The following is a 6,017-nucleotide window of genomic DNA, read 5'->3' as shown; positions in this document are numbered from 1 at the left end:
CTCACAGATTGTGCTTTCGGTGATAACACTCTGCGATAGCAAGTCTCAAATAAGTGGTGTTGCTACTCCGTTTAGAATGACACCGATAACATTTGGGTTACTGAATGTGTCTTCTTGTTACATTATAGTAAGTTCTAAAGGTCATCCTTGCGTTATGGAAACTTGTAATTATGGTGGTATTATTTATTTAACTGATCCCCGGGCAGAGTGGCTTATATTGTAGATTACTGGCTTTCTGACCTGCACCAGTCCTCTTATATTATTATTATTATTATTATTATTATTATTATTATTATTATTATTATTATTATTATTATTATTATTATAGCTTCCTCTTGGATCAGTGGCAGGGCGTCTGCATTTTTATCTCAAATTCACAGTTTCAAAACTCGGCCGTGGTAGTCGGATTTTTGAACGGTGGAAAGAAATCCACTCTGTACTCTATGTTAAGCGACATCCGTAACACGTTTGGTATTTACCTGACGAAATTCAGGATATCACTCAACAAAACTCCAATTTATCTGCCGTCTGCTGGAGTAAAATAAAACGTTCAAATTGACACGCAATCCGGATAAATGGCTCAAATATAAAAGTGTGCGTGACGGTAGTCGAGGCCACGAGTTAACTTTTTAACACTTGATAACTTCTTCTTTTCCCAAAACTTCTTCATTCTAGAAGATCTTACAGCCCGTTCTTCTGTTGATATAACGCACTGCTTACGTTTTGATGTTTTAAATTATAGTTTTATATATTTGCTGTTTAGAATCTGCTTCTCTTCTCTGCTTTCAATTTGCTCTGTAGTAATTTTCAATTCATCCAAATCCATTTGTATTTCTTTAAACCAAGTGTTTTTTGTTTTACTATTCCAAAAGAAATCAAAAAGCTATTTTAGGAGTCTAAAATTTGGCAAACGGTAGATGTGTCCAAAAAACGCAATCCTCCGTTTTCTCATCGTGTCAATAATTGATTCACTTTCTTTGTAAATTACTGAATTGGATAAGAGTCTCCACTGGCCATCAACCTGATGTTTTTTGTTAATAATTGTCCGGAGAATTCTTCTATCCATATTCTGCAGTTTGTCTGTTATTGCTTGGGTATTTAGTTTGAATAATGTTTCACCTGCATACGTTGCTTCTGGTTTGATGACGGAGCTATAATGGTGAAATTTAGCATTAAATGAAAGAGGCTGTTTTTTTGTAACTCGGCCATCTAAATTGTTGTGCTCGTCTTAGTTTTTGAGTTCTATTATCTATGGATGCTTTTTCATTAGCATTCCAAGTGACAATTTCACCAAGATATTTAAATTTAATTACAACGTTTATTTTCTCAGTATTATTTAATATGATATTTTGAGTGTCAGCTTTAAATAATGGCATCATTTTATTTTTCTCGAAAGATATTTTCAACCCAACCTTCGCTGCTAATCTTCGTAGTTCCTCTACTTAATATTTTGCTTCTTCTATACTATTTGCTAATAGCGCCGGATCATCAGCAAATGCAAGACAATTTAGCCGAATATTTCTTCCACTCTCAACAGTCGGAGGATATACTCCATTCACGCATATTATTTTCCAGCACACAATTAAACATCAATGAGGATGATCCATCTCCCTGTCGAAGACCAGTATGAATTTCAAATGGTTCAGAGATTTCATTTCTGAACCTAATTTTAGACTTTGTGTTTCTCAGAGTGACCGCAATAAGATTAACAAGTTTCTGATGTAGACCAAATTCAGTATGTATAGTATCATAAGCTTTTTGAAAATCAACAAAAGTGTTCACTAAATTTTTGCTCCTAATGCGTTGATGTTTTATGATCCATTTGAGACTGATAATTTAATCTGGATAACTTCGTCCTGGACGAAAAACACCCTGACATTCACCTAATTCGCTATCAAACTGGTCATGGATTCCGTAATATAGGATCTTAGAGAAACTTTTATAGGTGGAATCCAACAAAGATTATTATTTATTTATTTACTTGTTTATTTATTTATTTATTTATTTATTTACTTATTTATTTATTTATTTATTTAATGCGTTTTAGCTTCCACTAGCTGCTATTATTTACAGCTTTCGGAGACGTCGAGATATAAGAATTTCGTCGGACAGAATTTATTTTACATGCCAGTACCTACATATCATTCATTTCATCTTCATTAGCTCCTCGGGAAAGGCATCCAGCACATAAGTTTACCTTACCTCTTCCTCGACCCTTATCAGGAAACGGAACTAAGGGATAACCATGCATACGCGCTGTTGTTGTTGTTGTTGTTGTTGTTGTTGTTGTTGTTGTTGTTGTTGTTGTTGTTGTTTGAGTCATCAGTCCTGTCGTGTACCGACCTCCCACGGACTCGAACCGGCGGACTGCCAGGTGGAAGGCAGCCGGGGTTCGCAGCCGAGTTTGGAGCTCAAGGTGTCAGAGGAGATTAATTAGTGTTAGAATGATTATCAAAGACAGGAGACACCTTGTAGCATTAAGGTAATTGATTAATAATTATAGTCAGATTTAGTTACTGTAAGAAAAGGGAAACATTTCAAGAAGTTACATGTAGTGGAGAGAGCTTGCGAAGTGCGCTTACACAAGTGTTGACTAAGAGCGGGGACTTGTTGATCACAACAAGTTATTTACTGTGTATCGACAAACAGAGGTAGTATGTCGGCGAGCCAGGCGGCCGCCGAAACCGACAAAGAAATAAAGCCCAGTGCAAGGCCATTCAGGGTCAGTACAGATGCACTAGGGAAACAAGGAAAGATGAGGACAAAAGTAAGACAGAAGACAGTAGTGCCTAGGTAGCAGCACTTACTGTAACGACTATTGAGAATAGCCACTTGAGGGCGCTAGTGACTGGATGATCAGTTTAGCAATGCCCGTAAGACCCAAGGAGGTAGGGATAGAACTTTGAGTTCAGGAGCGGAGATATAACCCCTGGCCAAGATGGCGCGGGGCCTTCTTCCAGCCAGTAGTTCGTACTTGTCAGAACGAGATTCATTTCGAGCATAGCCCAAGTGCCGCAGGGCAAGATTCAGATAGACGCGTAGTAGAACAGTAGGCGCGTGAAACAAGCTCGCTCTCTCAATAGATCATTACATTCAGACTTGTAAATATACTGTACATAGTAGTTTTAGTGTCCTCAGCAATAAAGGACAGGGAAACCATTTCATCTTTTATTTCGGGAGTTGCGGGACGAGTCATACCTACAAATTACCTTCCTACATTCCGCTCGGCAGGTCAGGTAATACTTCAACATCCAACGGCCTGGTGACCAACCTACGAGATCGTCTCACAGGACAGGTAGGTCACGACAGGCACGTATAAAAATTTGGTGTCAGGTAGTGCAGGGTCCCGAGTTCGATCCTCGAACAGTGTCAACTCACCGAAATAACGTGAGAAAATCGCGACTTCGTAGAAGATTGTCCGTAAGAGAACCGCGACTTCGCAGAAGATTTCCGTGTGAGAAAATCGCGACTTCGCAGAAGATTGTCCGAACCGCGCTACCGCGTAGTTTCGTTCGTGTGCCGCGCATCGCAGAAGAGGAGCATCACTACCGCAGCCTACTAAGCCAGCCCAGCAGAGGAGTTAGTCAGATTCCAGATTATTGTGATAAAAGAATACTTCCCGTTCAACAGCTCATGTGGATACCTATCAGAGCTAACAGATATATATACGTATCCCCAGAAGAAGTTAAAGTAACATGTATGTGTAAGGATACCACCAGTGATATCAGGTTAACAGGCACTGGTATTCTTGTTTTAAGTGCAGGTTGCACAGTATATGGGCCACATAGTAAAATACAAGGTGTAGGTGAAGTGAACACTACACAAAGTAAAGACTTTGTACCAGAAGTCACACTTGATTATGACTGTTGTGAACAAATAGGTAGTGAAATCAATTTAGAACAGATACCCGAAATGAATAAGTTGTCCTTAAACAATTTGCTAAATCACATTAACGATTTACAATGGGCTACCCATAAGACACAAGAAGTGGAAGATATGGTGAGACAAAAAGAAGAAGAACTGCAAAGACAAATGGTCTATCAGCATATTAATGTATACAGATATATTGTGTGGATAGTTGTTGGTATCACAAGTTTAATTTTAATTTGTTATTGTTGTAATTGTTGCTGTCCAAATCTAGGGTTTCCAGCAAAGAGATGGTTTGATGATGCACGGGCTCATTGCCCTAATATATGTATAAAACAAACGGTAATCACGAAGGGAGATAAGGTTAAGACTTCAGATGAGGATTTAACTATATTCCAACGTCCCAGGCGGATCCGGGGACGCCCGGAGATGTCTGCGGAGATCATGGAATTACACTCCAGGTCTGCTGGGGGACGCCCTAGTACGCCTGTGAGATCTACAGAAGCAATAGAAATAGATGCAAGTGATAATCAGAGTAGAGAACAACCTTCCCCTTCACCACAGGGTCGCCGATCCTTACGTACCGGCAACATCAGAGTATAAATAGTGTAGGACAGAAATGGACGCAACGTATGGTTGCATCCATTTCTTCCCTAAGGGGGGAGATGTCGTGTACCGACCTCCCACGGACTCGAACCGGCGGACTGCCAGGTGGAAGGCAGCCGGGGTTCGCAGCCGAGTTTGGAGCTCAAGGTGTCAGAGGAGATTAATTAGTGTTAGAATGATTATCAAAGACAGGAGACACCTTGTAGCATTAAGGTAATTGATTAATAATTATAGTCAGATTTAGTTACTGTAAGAAAAGGGAAACATTTCAAGAAGTTACATGTAGTGGAGAGAGCTTGCGAAGTGCGCTTACACAAGTGTTGACTAAGAGCGGGGACTTGTTGATCACAACAAGTTATTTACTGTGTATCGACAAACAGAGGTAGTATGTCGGCGAGCCAGGCGGCCGCCGAAACCGACAAAGAAATAAAGCCCAGTGCAAGGCCATTCAGGGTCAGTACAGATGCACTAGGGAAACAAGGAAAGATGAGGACAAAAGTAAGACAGAAGACAGTAGTGCCTAGGTAGCAGCACTTACTGTAACGACTATTGAGAATAGCCACTTGAGGGCGCTAGTGACTGGATGATCAGTTTAGCAATGCCCGTAAGACCCAAGGAGGTAGGGATAGAACTTTGAGTTCAGGAGCGGAGATATAACCCCTGGCCAAGATGGCGCGGGGCCTTCTTCCAGCCAGTAGTTCGTACTTGTCAGAACGAGATTCTTTTCGAGCATAGCCCAAGTGCCGCAGGGCAAGATTCAGATAGACGCGTAGTAGAACAGTAGGCGCGTGAAACAAGCTCGCTCTCTCAATAGATCATTACATTCAGACTTGTAAATATACTGTACATAGTAGTTTTAGTGTCCTCAGCAATAAAGGACAGGGAAACCATTTCATCTTTTATTTCGGGAGTTGCGGGACGAGTCATACCTACAAATTACCTTCCTACATTCCGCTCGGCAGGTCAGGTAATACTTCAACATCCAACGGCCTGGTGACCAACCTACGAGATCGTCTCACAGGACAGGTAGGTCACGACAGTCCATAGACTGGTTTGGTGCAGAACTCCATGCCACCCTATCCTGTGCTAACCTTTTCATTTCTACGTAACTATTGCATCCTACATCTGCTTTAATCTGCTTGTCATATTCCTACCTTGGTTTACCCCTACCGTTCTTACCGCCTACACTTCCTTCAAAAACCAACTGAACCGGGCGAGTTGGCCGTGCGCGTAGAGGCGTGCGGCTGTGAGCTTGCATCCGGGAGATAGTAGGTTCGAATCCCACTATCGGCAGCCCTGAAGATGGTTTTCCGTGGTTTCCCATTTTCACACCAGGCAAATGCTGGGGCTGTACCTTAATTAAGGCCACGGCCGCTTCCTTCCAACTCCTAGGCCTTTCCTATCCCATCGTCGCCATAAGACCTATCTGTGTCGGTGCGACGTAAAGCCCATAGCAAAAAAAAAAAAAAAAAAAAAAAAACAACTGAACAAGTCCTGAGTGTCCTACGATGTGTCCTATCATTCTGTCTCTTCTCGTCAAATTC

Source organism: Anabrus simplex, chromosome 1 (genome assembly GCF_040414725.1).
Source record: "Anabrus simplex isolate iqAnaSimp1 chromosome 1, ASM4041472v1, whole genome shotgun sequence".
NCBI lineage: Eukaryota > Metazoa > Arthropoda > Insecta > Orthoptera > Tettigoniidae > Anabrus > Anabrus simplex.
This window is presented reverse-complemented; position numbering follows the sequence as displayed.